This window comes from Macrosteles quadrilineatus, unplaced genomic scaffold (assembly GCF_028750875.1).
Source record: "Macrosteles quadrilineatus isolate MER2022 unplaced genomic scaffold, UCM_ALF_1.0 Scaffold_8__2_contigs__length_117827958, whole genome shotgun sequence".
Classification (NCBI taxonomy): Eukaryota; Metazoa; Arthropoda; class Insecta; order Hemiptera; family Cicadellidae; genus Macrosteles; species Macrosteles quadrilineatus.
Genome location: NW_026542601.1, coordinates 105,332,655 through 105,351,155, shown reverse-complemented (window position 1 = coordinate 105,351,155; position 18,501 = coordinate 105,332,655). Strand labels below are relative to the sequence as shown.

The 18,501-nt window shown below is 35.1% G+C and overlaps 1 long non-coding RNA gene across 2 annotated transcripts; it reads left to right on the top strand.

Annotated features, from left to right (window-relative positions):
* Positions 1-685: 685 nt before the first annotated feature.
* Positions 686-17,086, top strand: LOC129000921 (uncharacterized). Of its 2 annotated transcripts, XR_008491374.1 has the most exons (4): positions 686-835; positions 2,035-2,263; positions 4,330-4,468; positions 16,702-17,086. It is a non-coding gene; the product is annotated as an uncharacterized LOC129000921 (long non-coding RNA). The 2 variants fall into 2 exon arrangements; XR_008491373.1 differs by lacking the exon at positions 686-835 and having other exon boundaries at positions 1,669-2,263.
* The last annotated feature ends 1,415 nt before the right edge of the window (positions 17,087-18,501 follow it).

Here is an 18,501-nt window from a genome sequence, read left to right as displayed (position 1 = left end):
ATTTTATAATGACTTAATAATAAAATTAAACTGTAATAACCAAACCAAACCAACCAAACTTGCTGATAATAAAAAAATCTTGGACAAAAAGTTAAGGCTACCAGCGGGACTCGAACCCGGGACCTACAGTATACCAGCCCGGCACGCTATCCATTGGACCACCGAGGCCGATGGACATCGAATGTTTTGTTACGGTAATGGCGTTCCCTCAGCTAATAAGAAGCCCTCAGCTGTCATCGTAGCCTCTTCTATACCTCCCCTGAGTAAATACCTCAAGCAACAAGCAACAGACGGGTGGGTTCCATAATATCGACAACCGTAGAAATTGATCGAAACTGAATTATTCCCAGTTTGTCGACACTGGAATATTCCCACTTAACCGACATCCCAAATAACCGACGTCGCAAATGATCGACACCACAAATTGTCGACATCCCATATTGTCGACAATGAAATAGTTTCATTTTGTCGACACTGAAATAGTCCCAGTATATCGACAAGCACCCGTTCTTCGGAGCTACTCTTGAAAAGGAGTTGTTCTAATTCATCGTTCAGTTCCTCAACTCACGAGTCTGAGTGAGAGTGACGAGTCGCAATCGCAATATTTGATTCCGAATTCCGACGGGTATCTGCATTTATTGACTAAGTTAAGAACTTTTATGTTGTAAATATTTATCTTGTTTATTTCTTTCCTTGTTTACAAGAAAATAGATTACTCGAGTGTTACAAACTATAGTTTTTAAGGAATAATGTGAAATAAGTTAATTTTTATAGGATAAAACACTTAATCAACATGATAACTTAATAACATTAGTCCTACCAGACACTAACTTAGGTTAGTGTCTTAGGTAACTAACTAACTTGGGTATTTTTGGTCCTTAGGTAAGTCACCAACAAGAACCTAAGATACAGCTTATTCGTAGGCTAATTCTGGATCATCAAGCAATATTGTAGCAAATGTTTGAATAGGCATTATCCCTAGGCTATAGGATAGCCTCTTTGGGTACAGTTTCTTAAATGGGCTATGCTAAGATCAATTGAAACTATCGATTCGATTAGTAAACCTTCATGCGATTTTTTCACCATCAGCAAGTTTGGTTGGTTAGGTTAGGTTAAGATAGTTTAATTTGATAATAAATATATTTAAAAATATCGATTATTAATCAATCGCTATTTTCAATTCGATAGTTTCAATCGATATTAGCATAGCCCAGTTAAGAAACTGTACCCGTCTCTTTTTCCCACTGACCCAGTGTCAACTTTAAGAATTTGTTTAAGTTATGTAAAAATATTTGGCTGCACTTAAATCGCATGAGGGTTTACTAATCGAATCGATAGTTTCAATCTATACTTATTAGCATAGCCCAGCTAACAAACTCTACCCGTATTTTGAATATTTCATTCCTTTAGTTAGGTTAGGTTTTACCCTAACTAACCAAACTTGATATAGGCCTAGGCCTAAGTTTATCAAATGAAATAATCAATATGACTGGGACGGGTGGCGTCGTCCTGTAATCCAGCTACTAGGAGGTCACGAATTGTGGATATTTATAGGCATGCACTGTGGATTCGACACTCCCTGGTGTGGATTAACGTCCGCACGAGTGAGTACTTACTACGACTCTCCCCAGTACTATCCTGATAATTAGACCAATTCGTACTTATAGGCCTATACCAAGGCAATAACTTAATGTCCTTCGGATTCCACTATAAACTGTATGTCCCTTAGTTGCCATTAGCTGTTTGGGCTATTAATTAACAGCTGTGTCTAAGGAATGTCAGTCTTAGTCACTAACAAGACTACAAGATCGCTCCACTCATCCTACACTCATCTCCATTCATACTTGGCTTAAAATACCTACTTTGTATGGTCGCCAAGTAATAAGAAAGAAAGTAGGCCTATTAAAGAAATACATTCATTGGAATGAGTCTAGGACGTAAACTTAAGTGCTGTCAAATATTCTAGAGCTGTTTGTATTTGGTGTAAGACTAGACTTGGATTATATCATTCATTGCTGATGACTTCAATGTTAGTTTTATAGATGATCCTGGAGCAAAGGCTGTAATTTAACCTGAACCCAAATTGGTCTCTGTTTTAAATATTGTCTTGAACCAATAAGTTAAGAGGACTAACTTTTCTGGACGACATTGCCATCGACATCACTGCAGATGAGAGAGAAAGAGAGACCAGAGTTGTGTACCCTGGAGGCAATTACCATACTGCTGTGATAATGTTCCTTGGTCTAACCATAACTTAAGTGAGGTGAGTCAATATTCTTTCCCCTTTGGGATAGATTCTAGGCTGTTTGTTAACTAAGTAATTCAAAGTTCAAATCGGTACTTTGGTAAGTATTATCCGGAGGCTACAGATATACAGCGCTTTGCGGTGGTTAAGTTATGTTAGGTTGGGTTATCATGGAAAGAACATTTTTATGTCCTAGGCCTACTGTCCATATTTGGGTGGGTTTATTCTTAACAGTACAATATCTTTTGTTTGAATTTTTTGCGTTTATAAATTTATTTTATGGACAGAATTTAACCTTCATTAGATTTTTTTCATTATCAGCAAGTTTGGTTGGTTAGGTTAGGTTATGACAGTAACTGCCGGATGCCTAATCCACGTCCGGTTACCGGACCCGTATCCTCTGCGTAGATTTTTAGGTACTGAATCCAAAGACCACTATTTTTCACTGCAGATGAATATTACTGAAACGGAATAAATCACCGCTCAAAATGTTTGAATAGTCAAGGTAGAGTGGATTACATTAACAAGTGGAACGAACTGTGGGTGAAGTAACTTAAGCCTACAGCTGATTGTTTTCAACACCAAGCAATTGGAAGTGACAACTTTATTTAATAAATATGATTCTGTCTTCGCTCATAGGCCTATTGACGTCACATCAATTGGCCCCGATTAATATTAATGGCTGATCATATTTATCGGCGTTCCAATGCTCTAAGTCATTGCCTCCTCTACTTATTTTATAGGCCTGCCTAATGCCTACAATTGACTAAATTCTTTACCCTAGGGGAGCGAGCAGAACTTCAGTACCAGGCTCAAATCCTGCCAGATGACCAATGGATTTTATTTATTATTTTTATTATTATTTTTTTGTGAACACCACAGCCCTAGACCTAGGCTGAAGTGTGAAATGTTCGAATTAAAATTCCGGACTAGTGCCTGTAGCGTCCTAGGACAAAAAAATGTGTGTATACAGTTATCACATTAGTTATAAACTAATAACTAGGCGGCCTGTGTGCAAAATTACACATTTTAACATGATAACAGTAATAATAAAAAGGTTGTTTAAGTCAGTCATTCACAGTTTTCAAAATGAAGCGCAAAATGAAGCGCTGAAGATGAACTGTCACCTGACAAAGTGGCCTTCCTTGCACTTATTATAGCACAGAAAGTTGCTAATTGCTGCATTTACTTACTTTTACCGCGCTCTTTTTTTTGCCGCACTCCTGTATTCCAACCAAACAACACAAAACAGCGTGGTTTTATGAGACACGTATAATACATACGTACACTTGAAAATAAGTTGGCTACCCATTCAAGATATTACGACTACGATCAACTGGTACAGCTTACCATTTCACCAATGTTTGGATTTAACCTATACTCCGCGCCAAAGCTGGTGGCGGCTGAGGGATTAGGATATAATTGATGAAATTATATACATTGTGTCTTATGGAGAGTTCTAGGGGATTAATCATTCGGTTAATTGATGACCTCACCTATAAACGTGTTGAACAGAGTTTGAAAGACTAATTATTTATATGTTTTATAATAACTGTAAGAAAAATATAATTTGTAACACAAGTGCAAACTGCCTTTGCTGCACTCGAGATACTTTCCACACTCGCCTACGGCTCGTGCGTTTAAACATTTCTCTCATGTGTAGCAAAGTGCCACTTCGCCCACTAGTTACTATAGTTTTTGGTGGAATATGAGGATAATATATAATCTGTATGCAAATTTATAGTTTTTTATAACAATTTAAATCTAGGCCCCTACTTAAAATTTATTTGGATTACATCTCGAAACATGTTGTTTGGAAATTACTTATTAGGCTAAGCTTGCATTTTTGCAAATTGGGAAATAACAATGAATTAAAATTTGAAGCAATTTATTTTGTCTAAACCAAATTATTGTTACAAATTCTAATATTTGTACTAACTTGACCCAGATTTGCTCAAACATTTTCCTATTAGCTGTGTACCTATTTGAATATCGCAAATATAGAAAGGAGTGTACACACTTGTATTATTTGTTGGACTAAAATTATTTGTATAACACTATTTTTTTGCAATATTTCTGTACAGAGCTGAAGCCTACCAGTAAAATGGGGGTGTTGTAATTAATATCCTCCGACACTGGAGAATACAGGGGAGAGGTGTCAGAGGAAGAGGAGATGGAGGATGGGGCCAGTTTAAGACTAAGATTGAAGAAAACTAACTTATGGTAAGTTTTGCCATTTACTTAAATTTAATACTTATAAATCCAGGGCCGTGTCCATTGCCCCGAAGCCTATGTCGCATAACCCTCCTGAATTACTAGTATTTAACCAGCATTTTAACTGGAGAGGTGCCCAAAAATTTGCTTTTATTTTTTAGGAAATGTAGGCTATATTTTTTTACACCATACAGTAATTATAATTATTTTGAATATGTCATTGTGTTTACATTGGGTTAGTACTGAAACAGCAATAATTTTAAGACAAATGGAAAAGCCCTGTCAACAGAAGCAGTTGAAACAAGTAGAAAAATTCTCATACATCAATAAGGTATTTAGTACGAGCGTGGTTCAATAAGACCTTAGAAAAATATATAATAACACAATTTTTTGTGATAAATTCGATTTATTTTGTTATAATCTCCTTTTATTTAGCTCTATACACTTATCTTAAAGTTTCGCAAAACCTCCTTCAAATGCTGTCCAAATAAATAGCACCCTACAAACATGAAAAGCCTTCAAAATACTCTTCTTTTTCAGTGATGACCTCATCATTTGACATAAAACGTTGCCCACCAGGTCAATTTGTTATCTTAAGAAATAAAAAAGGTCATTCAGGGCGTTTGACAAACAAAATTATTTGACGGTTTTCTTTGCCACCCTGTCAAGCGAGTGAGTGTTGGAGGGTGGTGGGAATGGTGTCGTCCCGTTTGCGAACAGTCCCGTTTGCAAACAAATTTTTGGCTGTGGGGTGAGGTTCCTGGGAAGGAGTCCCGTTTGCGAACAAGTTTCGTTCTACCCTCAGTCAGGTAGTCTCCCGCACGTTAATTGTTGTCTTTCTGCTTGTAGAATACAAAGCTAATATTCAAAGACATTATCAGAATATCTGCTTTTTAGGCCTACTTTTGAATATTGATTGTATAAATATTGGTTATTTCATCGGCAGTAAACAAGTACAATGAATCAATACGAGCAGGGACTATTCTTTTGGTTAGATTCATAACTGTCTGTAACGAATATAATAAATAAAATGTGACATGTTTATTTATTCTTATATTTGATGGTTCATTGATTATTGATTTTATGAAATAAGTGAGATTGTATATCTGTTGTTGTATCTAACCCTAATTAATTATTAAAAATTTCGCTAATGTGAATAATTGTATTGAAAGATTTTGGTGTAAAAAATAGTGAAATTATAAAGTCCACATTTACTTGAATCATTTTAAAATTTTTGAACAATTAACATGTGTTAAGAGTAGGGTACACACCTTAAAAATTGAAACTTTTTCTCAAGGAGATAATTAATTGTATACTTTTGCCATTTTGAGAGAAATATTGTTTACACCATTTGCCTTTTCACAAATTTTTAAATCTTAATTTCATATTACTACTATTCCAGGATGGCCAATTGAATATAATTATGAATTTAGATCCACTTCCTTTAGCTCGCAGATCAGAGCCAAGGGGGTCGCCAAGTTGACCCGTGAACAAGGGGAGTCGAATAATAACGACTCAGTGAATTACGATTCAACAATTTATTAATTTTTAAACAAAATAACCCTTTACACATATGCTAGCCTTAATTGTTATTAGTACCCAAAACTATGAAATGGTACATTACTCAATACAGCAGGGGTGGGCTGGGCCATGTTAAGAATTAGCTGAACAAATTTTGACTCCCGTCTGCAAAACCATTAACACAAGCTTAAATTAAAATAAAATTAATATTACAAGAGACCTGTTGGAAAAGCATAAAAGGTATAAAACATTGATTCGGATTTCTTATAAAGTGTTCAATACAAAAAATCATTCATTGAGTTAAGTTACATTAAATTGAATAAAAATTTACATTTGACCAGAACCTAATATTAAAGTTATATAATTTTCATTTTAAATTTATATAGCTCTCAAAACTCTTCTGATGTTTTACTATTCAAGAAATTACAAACTCAAACAGGCTAACTGACCACACGTGGCAAACGAAATTTAACAGTAAATAAAGACTTGTACAAATTGGTTAATTATGTTTTTCAACTAAATTGTAGCACCTGAAAAAGCATTTTAAACATGAATATAAAAATCCTTAAACTAAATAAATGTAACACTTACATTATCACAGGAGCCATGCAAACTTGTAGCCAGCACCCCCACTAGTACAATGATATGATTTTAAAACCCAACGGACAGATAAGCACTGCCGACCTCGGCCACCGCAGGTGGCGCTAAGGGCGGGAAATTCAAATTAAATTTAAATAGGCTTTAAAATTTCACAACACACTACGTACTGGCATAAAATTTTCCCCTGCTTTTTAAAATTTTACAAGCCTATAAAAAAATAAACTCACTTAGCTCTTCTAAACATTACAAATTTTCATCTAATAAAACCAAACATAATTTATACATTTTCTCATTCAAAGAAATCAAAGTTTTCCGACGCAGGAGCGTCCGTTTGAATTACAACTACTTGGCGGGCAACAATCGCAATACTTCTAGATTTCCTCGTTGCCATCCGCCAGGGTACAGAGCGCTGCAATCGCTCGGTCTAACATATGACAGGTTACAACAATAATCAAGATGAGACAACTTAACTTTCACTCTGAAAAATACGGCAAACTGATCGTAAAATAAAGTTAGACATTTTCATTTAGAACCTCTCAGAGCAAAGTATTACATTTCTTAACCTAAATACATGCTGTTAGTACCCAAAACTTACTTTAAACTAACTTTATATGACCTAGTAATCCTGAACCACGAAATTGTATAAAAACCTATGTCAAACAAAACTTGACATTAAACTCTCATTTTCCTGTATATTCCCAAAAGTGCGCTTAAGGCGAAACCAACATGGAGCATAATAATAATGTTTGTGTACATAAAGTTGCAAAAATAACAAGTGTCTAAGTTCAATGTGAAGTACCCTGTGTGTCCCGGGCCACGTAAGTACCAAGTGTGATGTGTGAAACTAAATAAAAACAGATAATGAGTGTGAACATTCGTACCACAGACGCGCTAACCTTTTGCTAATCCCATACATTCAAACTTTCATCCCTAGCATTCACTGATTCATCCATCCTCGATCATTAACGAGAGTTTAATTTATTCGATTTATCATAAAATAAGTCAACTTGACTCTAAAACCTTTCTTTACCTATTTATTTATTTTAGGTCATATTCAGTTGTGTCTGTCGTATTTAAAAAATCCTTAACTGAAACATGATTTGTCCCTAATTCTTATTCTGGACAGTAAAAATAAATAAACTCACAAAATATAGAATTGCAATTCATTAGACAGGTTTATGATTCCAAACAAACAAGATACGGACAGTAGTATGAATCCTTTCTCGTTATCAGTGCCCTAATCATCCTACAAAACAATCACGGTCAACTAGTTCTCAACTGTTTCGTTTATTCTCAAACAAACCTTATGTAAAACCTTATGCACAAATTCAAAATTGTAAATGAAATGTTCAGTCTGATTTAAAATTATTTACAAACATTACAGATCTTTACCCTAAAATGCGTTAAATAAAAACATTTTATTTTTGAGAGGAATAAGGAATAACGGAAGGGAATCGTATTCTTCAATCTATTCTTCATTCCATCTTCGTTTATCTTCAGTTCCAGTCTTCATTGTTGTTCATCAACAAAATACTCCTTTTATGTTATAATCCATGTAATAACGAAATATTTTGTAACTGCCTTAGATCTTGCTATTTAATAAATGTCACCTTTTGCTAAACATTGTCAATAATTGAATAACCTAGTTGCCCTTTTAGCATTAAAATAAATATGTACTCCTTTGTTTACTATTTACACGCTCAGCCGTGCAATGCATCCAGTCCCATTTGTGATCTAACGACTGTTATACAAATTGTAGCTTATACTGAAATAACTTTAGTTTGCCGTGCCTTTGTTTATAACTATTCATATAAATAGGCGTTGCTATTATCACCAATCCTTGTTATTTAAGTTATCACCTTATCATTGTTCACCAACGTAAATAAACAGTCTGAACCTTATATTAGCACCTAATTTTATGCTCATTAATCCTTCTGCTCCTCCGAATTTCTTATTTTCATATAATCTCCTTCATTACTCCTCGAATACACATATCTATGCAGCTTTGTTATACACTCTAATGTATCCATAGTGGTTATATTTTGCTAATACAAATAATATGTACACTGTCCTTCGTGATCTCAGTTTCTTAGCCTAAACATTTCCTAATCTACTATTTACAATTTTAAGGTGTTTATTTACAATAGATTGTTTTCCAAACTTCGTGTCCGACAGTATTTGGAGACACATGCTTTGTACCTAATTACACATACAGTTTGAGTTCAGATATGTGAACTTTCCTCACGTCTAGGACGTTATCGCATCGTTGAATTATGGTTGTATTGGGGCTTACAAACCAGACAATGCGCCAGGGACCGTCATATCTTGGGGCTAGTTTCTTACTGAATTTGTTTATCTTTTAGCGAATTTCCCATAGGGAATAAGCTATTACCGTAGGTCTCATGGTAAGACCTAGACCCGGGACCGATTTACTTTTTCGTTTTGAGGTCCCCAGAGGCCAAAAACACCATCCGTTCAAATTCATATATATATATATATTTATATATATATATATATATATATTTATATATGTGTCCGTTAGCGCGATAACTCGAGCAAAATTGATCCGATTTTGATGAAATTTGGTACAAACGTGTAAACCTACATTTATTCGAACGAGTTCGCGAACCAGCATAATCGGACCATGGGATCAGGGGTTTATGGGGGTTTTATGGGGTAAAAATGGGTTTTTCTCATTTTTGACCCTAAAAACTTTAAATTTTTAAATTTCTCTCTAGACCATTTTGAAGAGCTTAAAAAAACAAATAATTTAGTATATTGAAGTGTTTTTGAATGTTCATTGACTACGGAGAAAATTAAAAAATTGTAAATTTAAAATTCCCATGTTATTCCTATGGAGAATAAATAAACTATTCTAGTTTGCTTGTTTATGGATATATTTTAATCAAATTTGGCAATTTGGTTTATTTCATACTAAGCTATCAATATTTCAATTGAAAAAACACACCTCAACATCTTCCCCGTAGCAGCAAACCTAACTAATCACTAAAATTAATGTTATTTAAATAGGAAATAAATCTGAAAATTTATAGGGAATATTTTAGTGGAAATCAAGCCGGGTAAATGGAAATTCGCTTAGTATGCAGGTTTGCTGCAACGGGGGTATTTACTTAAGTAGTGCGTTTTCCAAAATACTATAGAATTCACTTTGAAAGGATGTCGGATGCGTTTCTCCGAATATTTCTCACGTTTGTTGCTACGTGCGATGCTAGACTTAACATTTCGTAAGGCCTGAGTTAAATTTTTGACTTTATCATCACGACTTAAGTTCTCACTCAATAAATCATCCAGGTTCCATATGTTTGAGAGGGCGTTACGGGGCTCGTGGAAAAACATGAGTGAAAATGGACTGAAACCAGTGGACGAATTTTTCACTGTATTTAAAGTCATCTGTATTAACGGCAATTCAGCATCCCAATTAGATTGTTCATTGGCATAATAACACTTAAGCAATGTGCCTAGATCTCTTAACTGTCGTTCCACACGATTAGCTGAGGGTCTGTACAGGGCAATCAGGTGATGTGTTACATAATTTTTGAACAGGTAGGCTTTAAACTGTTGCGAAGTGAAGTAAGTGGCATTATCAGATACTAACGTGCGTGGTACTGAAAATAATCCAAAAATTTGTTCCAACCTATCAATTATAGCTTTGCTATTCACTTCCTTCAAAGCGAATGTCCAGGAGAATCGAGTGAATGCATCTAACACAACAAATATATATTTATTTCCTCGAGTCGTGCGTGGAAGTGGGCCTAAAATGTCACAAAATAATGTTTCAAAAGCAGATGTGACTGGTCTCGATACTAACTTTCCTTCATATTTTCTTTGGGCAGGTTTAGACATCATACATGTGCGACATTCCTTAATTTTACCCCTTATAATACGCTCCATGTCAGGCCGATAAAAATACTGCTCGATTTTTGCCACCGTCCGTGCGATTCCAAGATGTCCTCCATTTAATCCATCATGAAAAAACGTATATGCAACGTTTATTAACCTCGCGGGTAAATAAATCTTGTTTCCTCCCTTAGATCCTTTATACATCAATAGTTCGTTCTTCATAACGTAGTTTAATTGATTGGTACCGTCGTTTATACTCTTCATGATCCTCTTGCATTCCTTATCTTGACGTTGATGGTATTTCAGGTCCTTCATAGCCATAGGTATCTCGCTGATAAAGTTCACTCCTCCATGGTGTTGTACAGGGTGTTCTCTAAGCTCGTTAATTAACATATTCAGCTGTTCTACCGGGTTAGGTGTGCTTTCACTGCCATAAGTAACTGTGTTATTTCCAGATACGTTGATTGTGTTACTCTCCGAAGTTTCCTCTGGTAGCTCGTAGAGTCTTGATAGGGCGTCCGCTATAACATTCTCTGTCCCAGGTTTATGAACTACGTTGAATGGAAGTGCTAGTAGTCGTTCTACCCATCTGGAAAGGCGTCCTAATTTGTTCTTGGTGTTTAACACGTAACTTAACGCCTGGTTGTCCGTCACTAAGGTGAAGGGTTGAGGTGATAAGTAGGCGTTCCATTTTTCCATAGCCAATACCGCTGTATACGCTTCCTTCTCGTAGATGGAATAACGCAGTTCGTTCTCGGTGAAGGATTTACTATAGAAAGCAATCGGCATCAGATCACCAGACTCATTATACTGTAGGAGAGCCGCTCCGGCACCTGTGGCGCTCGCGTCCGTATGTACTACGAACGGTTTGTTAAAGTCAGCCATAGTTAATATTGGGGGATTTGCTATTTTCTCTTTAAGAGTCTCATAGGCACCTTGACATTCTGCTGTCCATAAGAATTTTGTATTCTTTCGTTTGAGCGCATGGAGAGGTCGACTAATATCGGCATAATTCTCAATATATTTCCGCCAATAACCACACATGCCCGTGAATTGTCTCACTTGCTTTACCGTGCGAGGGACCGGGAAATTCTTGATTGCCACAGTGTGCTCTGGGTCTATAGTTATAGAATTATGACTAATTAGATGGCCCAAAAAACTGATCTCAGTGCAAAAGAATCTAGCTTTGTCCGGGTTAACTGTCAACTTGTTCGCCGCTAAAATACCAGCGACTTCGTGTAGATGTCTTAGATGCTCTTCTTTGGTTTTACTAAAAATTAGAAGGTCGTCACAATATATCAATAGATGCTTATATTTCAGGTGATAAAATATCTTATCCATGTAGTTACTCAATATGGAACTTCCCACCTTTAGACCAAAACATACTCTGCGAAAACGGAACTTTCCCACCGCACATACAAATGAGGTTAAATCCCTACTCTCCTCATTTAATGGGCACTGTAAAAAAGCCTTATTAAGGTCGAATATAGAAAAATAATTCGCCCCTTGCAGATGCTGATACATGTTTTCAATATCACCCAGTGGATAAGAAATATTCTTTATACGCTGGTTAACTTGAGCGTAATTTACAACGAGACGGTCACGCTTGGTTAAAAATGCGGGACTTTGATAAGGAGACGTGCTATGTTCAATAATTCCTTGTTTTAACCATTCATCAATGATAACCTTCATTTTAGCTATGGCCGGAGGACTGATTATAGGGCCGTATCGAAACTGGAGTGGGGTCAGTGACCTCTAGCTTTATCTCAAGGTCGAGTGCTTCGCCGATTTGATCTGTGAATACCGATGGATATTTGGCAATAAACTTTTTGGTTTCGTCTTGCATTTCTATGCATCCTATTCTTATCGCATTTAATCCTGGATCGATCTGGTCGTCCACATTTAATTCAATTAAATATCCTGGATCAAATTTGAAATGACAGGTCTTACTCTGGAAATCAATACAAAGCCCCTTGTGCTGTAGAAAAGGCATTCCTAAAATTATTTTGTATCGATTTGACTCAATGACTAAAAATTTCTCCCACCATGTAAATTTTCCAATTTTAATCCTTAAGTTGCATGCATTTATTACATTTATAGGAGTTTCATTTGCCGCCATTAAATGACTAGGTATGCTTTGTTTACATCTAATTGCATGTTTACTCTTCAATAATTGCTCGAATAATTCTAAACTTAAAATGTTGTAGGAAGCACCACTATCAATTAATGCTGGGATAGTTATATTCTCATTGATAATCACATTTACGCACGGCAAATTTGATACCGTTCGGCCCTTTGTCGGCATACAATTCTTCCTATTTAAACTATTCCATTGTTTTGTTATTTTCCGGAACTCCTTCTTAAAATCCTTACTATGTTTAGTAAACTCATTATTGTGATTAACTGGGCAATAGGTTTGTTAAATGTTTTTATTGGCGGGAAAATTTACCTTAAACTGGTGCTGTGACTTAATGGCAAATTTTCCCGCGTCTACTAGTTTTTTGAACCACGATAGCAATGCCGGGCTAAATGGCCTGGTCTGTTACAAATAAAACATCTCTTTGCATCACTTGGTTGGCGACTGTGGAAGTTTGAGTGATGGTACACATTTTGCTCATTTACGTGATTTGCAGGCAATCCAACAGGCTGCGAAACAGGCATGGCCGCGGTTAATACCGGTCTCATAGGGACTACGTTGGCGCACGCTTTGTTGCGCAAATAATCATTATAGACCAAATTGTTCATTTGCACCACAATAAGTTTCAATTCATTCATTGTTTCGGGGAATTTATATACAGCTATCTTGTTGCGGGTGTCCGGGTTCAATCCATTTCTAATAGAGTCAAGCAATTGTTTCTCCGTTAGGTTTGCCATAAATACTTGGTTATTTAATTTAATTTCCTCGCAGTACAGTGATAAACTCTCATCGTAGCGTTGGGGACGATGAATATACTCATATTTTAATTGCTCTCCCAAAGCTGCTGGAATAAATGAATTTAATATTTCCCTGCGTGTTTGTATGATACTTTTCCCGCCGTTTTGGCATTCTATTATTGTTCCAATGAGCGGAGAAATAGCGTACCTGCTAATTATTCTAAATATCTGATCTTCGGGTAGGCGCGATTCCTGTTGTAAAATTACTGTCTGTCTCAGAAAGTTTAGTAACGGGGTTATCTCCATACCAGTACAATTCTCTGGAAATTTTGACAAAATTTTTTCCAATGGGTTTGCTAGTTTCTGGAACAAGTCGACCGGTGGCAGCGGTGTAGGAGCGGGACGAACAGAGTCAGCGGGGTGCGGGGGCGTACAGTGACCTTGAGGTGGGACGTGTGCCGTGTCGTGGTTCCCTAATCTCAGCTGATTACTAGGTGAAGAGGTGATAAGCTGCCCGGTTGATACGCCGTTTATTTCCTCATCGGCTGACTCACTCTCGATTAACGATTTATTTAATTCTTCTTGAAAACGTTGGTATTCGTCCGGGGCGATTTTATTCTCGATTTCTGACAGTTTATTACTAAGACTAATCATGGTTTTGTCTAACTCTTCAACGGTTTTGCGGTCGGTTTCTAACAGTATACTTCGTTTTAACATGTTTGCTCTTAGCTCTAAATGCGCTAGCTTTGCATTTATCTTAGCTAAATTCAGCGCCGTAGGCTCTTCAGACTGTCGATCTATTAGCACTTGCAATACGCTTGACGCTATTTGGCAATATTTAATCTCCGCCAAAACAGTCAACTTATTTTCAATGTTTGAAAAATTAGGTGCCTGCCCAATGATTTTACGCAAGGATTTTCTGAGTTCATCTACACTTAATTTATTTAAAACCTCATGTTGACAGTCTAGCTCTCTGCACATTATTTCATAAATCAACTCGCCCTTTTGAAGATAATTGACATTGTAGTTCGCCATCTTGATAATAGGATAATTGCTGATAAAGGTGAGGAAAGGAAGGATTTAGTGAACCCTACCTATTAGTTTCAAAATTCGGATCAACACATTAGAATTCTTTAAGCTAATTTAAACCTTTTTGTTTAGCACCTAGCTGTTCGATTTCACCGTTGTTTACTTGAACTATTTAAATTCAGCCTATTTAATAAACCGGTTTAAGATTGTAATGATAAAATACCCTCAAAATCTTATTACAATATACTTATACCGACATGTCCTTTATCATCCCTTTATGAGTATTGTGATTACAGTTCAACCGTAATTATAGTTCTTAACTTAATAATCACACAACACTACACTGGGTTTTGATAGTTCATAAAAGTTCAAATGAAATACTCGGAGTAGCCTAAATGACCTCGTTCAATGTCTTGGTTATCTTAAAGCTCAGGAAGTGTAGCAGAGTCGCGCAAATTAATTATATTCCAGGATGGCCAATTGAATATAATTATGAATTTAGATCCACTTCCTTTAGCTCGCAGATCAGAGCCAAGGGGGTCGCCAAGTTGACCCGTGAACAAGGGGAGTCGAATAATAACGACTCAGTGAATTACGATTCAACAATTTATTAATTTTTAAACAAAATAACCCTTTACACATATGCTAGCCTTAATTGTTATTAGTACCCAAAACTATGAAATGGTACATTACTCAATACAGCAGGGGTGGGCTGGGCCATGTTAAGAATTAGCTGAACAAATTTTGACTCCCGTCTGCAAAACCATTAACACAAGCTTAAATTAAAATAAAATTAATATTACAAGAGACCTGTTGGAAAAGCATAAAAGGTATAAAACATTGATTCGGATTTCTTTTAAAGTATTCAATACAAAAAATCATTCATTGAGTTAAGTTACATTAAATTGAATAAAAATTTACATTTGACCAGAACCTAATATTAAAGTTATATAATTTTCATTTTAAATTTATATAGCTCTCAAAACTCTTCTGATGTTTTACTATTCAAGAAATTACAAACTCAAACAGGCTAACTGACCACACGTGGCAAACGAAATTTAACAGTAAATAAAGACTTGTACAAATTGGTTAATTATGTTTTTCAACTAAATTGTAGCACCTGAAAAAGCATTTTAAACATGAATATAAAAATCCTTAAACTAAATAAATGTAACACTTACATTATCACAGGAGCCATGCAAACTTGTAGCCAGCACCCCCACTAGTACAATGATATGATTTTAAAACCCAACGGACAGATAAGCACTGCCGACCTCGGCCACCGCAGGTGGCGCTAAGGGCGGGAAATTCAAATTAAATTTAAATAGGCTTTAAAATTTCACAACACACTACGTACTGGCATACTACCCATAGATTAGTTATGATGTTTTCTAATCCAGAGGTAGCTACTACCTATCTATATTATAACTTTTGACACTTTCTGTAGATTTCACATTCTATTCAATGAATAACTTTTTATGAGCGTTTCATGGTCATGTTCACGTTTCATGATATGTATATTTTCAACCAAGTTCCTCTTAACTTAACCTACCCTCGACATAAACATTGTTTGATGACGTTAAATTTCCTAATTCTAAGCTGATATACAAATATTTCAATTTAAAAACAACAATAAAATACCCCCATCGCAGCAAACCTGCAGACTAAGCGAATTTCCATTTGACTGATTTGATTTACACTGAAATGTCTACTTACAAATATAACATTTATTCCCGATTTAAATAGAATTAGTTTAACAAGTACTTAGGTTTGCTGCATCAGGGAGGGTAAAACTGTTTTTTTGTAAAACGTTAATAGTTAGTAAAAAATGAAAACATTTTCCAAATTTGATAAAAATATGTTCACAAACAAGCAAACTACAACAGTTTACTTATTCTCCATAAGAATAACATGGGAATTTTAAATTTACAATTTTTTAGAATTTCCTCCGTAACCATTAGGCGCATAATAACGCTTCAATATACTAAATTATTTGTTTTTTTAAGCTCTACAAAATGGTTTGGAAAGAAATTGCTAAATTTTATGTTTTTTGGGTCAAAAATGGGAAAAACCTATTTTTACCCCATAAAACCCCCCGTAAACCCCCGTTCCCATGGTCCGATCATGCTGGATCGCGAACTCGTTCAAATAAACGTAGGTTTACACGTTTGTACCAAATTTCATCAAAATCGTTGTCGTTGTTATGGTTTGTTCGTTATGTAGAGGTAAAATATACATTGTGTCTTATGGAGAGTTCTAGGGGATTAAAAAAAAATCGTTATATCAAGGAATTCGTTATATCGAGGTTCGTTATATCAAGGTTAGACTGTATTAATTTTTGTTCTGTTATATTCCAGGCCTGATGACAGGGTGGATGGCGATGGAGGCATGTAGGTTGGGGGAGAGAAGGCTGAAGAAGTGAAGACAAATCAGTTTAGATTCATTATAATGATTAGTTTAATATTTATTTTGAATACCAGTATACTTTTATTCAATTTTTTTCCTCATTTAGATTATTTAATTAAGAAAATTTTATTATTTTTATAAAGATGTTTTCTTAAATTTTTAATATTTGTTTGTACTTCTGCCTGGTAAAAAACAAAACTGTTTATTATGTTTGTTAAAATGATTAGGCCTACTTCCACTAATGGACCTTGTCTTGGGTGAAAAGAGATATCTTGATATTTAACTAGCAGGGTGCCTGTTTTATCTATGGGCGGGGATCGTATAAGTCAGTTGAAACCTTCTAATATTTCGATATTTGGTAAATTAATCATTTCCAACTTTATATAGTATAGATTGCTATTTCTATATTGATGTACTGAAATGAATAAAATTATATGAAATTAAATGTTGTTTTTTTTATATATTCTGATGAAACACTATTGATAAGGCATAACAATATTCTAAAGTTTATAACAGCTGATGTTTGTGTTTTTTTATTAATGATTTATTGTATTGTGACTTTTGAGTGGTTGAAGGATTTGTGGTGATTTGGTTTTAAGGAGATTGATTTTCCTAATTTTTTAAAGTCTATCTATATCTATCTGTATATCTATCTATCTATATATTAATAGGCAAGCATGTTTCTTTAAAACCTTTTTTCTCAGCTCGTGTGCATCGCAGGGAAAATCTACGCATACCTTTAGAAAGATATTTTCCTGTAGAAGTGCAGAATCCCTTTAAAAATTAAAATAGGCTCAAATATAAGCACAAAAAATGGATTTGAAATAAAAAAAAATTAACATGGGTTTTATGGGTTGCTATGTTGGCGACGAAATAACAACAAAATATAAACAGAAAATCAAAACAAATGGAAGAAATTACAATCACATATTTTATTTACAGCGTGGGGTGAAAATAGAGAAGCCTGTACATTGGATATTTTAGGTCGAGTTTCGACCACTGGACGACCACTAGTACTTATTTAATACGCAAGCAAGTTTTTTGTGACAATTACTCCACCAAAACTACTGAACCGATTGACATGTTTTTGGTGTCATTGGAAAGAGCGTAACGTGAAGTTGTGCAGGAAACTTTCTTTATAGGGAAATAATTAGAGAGTGAGGCCCTGGGGCCCTTTAAAGTTTTGTATTTCTCCATAAGATTAACATGGGAAACAAAAAGTGTTATGAAACTCCAGATGTTGTCAGAAATTAAAATTGAGAATAGAACATATGTTAATTGTAAACAGTCGATAAGTTTGCTAATTTAACAGTTTGCTACAAACATATATACTGACTTGGATTAAGTTAAATATTTACTATAGTATTTGAATTTGGGTTGGCGTAAATATTACAATGGAAAAAAGCGAGGGAGCTGGATAATTTGATATACTAAAAAGAAAACTGAATTAACACTGTGCTGAATTTCTTAGTAATCATGAAAGAGCCGATTTGCAAACTACGGAAACATACTAAACATAGGAAAGTCATAGAACACCACCAAGAAGAAGAAATAGAAATAATGTTTTTTTTTTTAATTTATAATCGTTATTATGGACAACCTAATGCGGCTATGAGTAGTAGAAAACGCTAAAAAACAAGATCACCTTTTGAAAAATGATCAGATATTTACAAGAAATGTTGATTATACCGATTTGTTATGTACATCTTGAGTATTTCCATAATCTTGGAGTCGAATTTTTTTAAGTCATC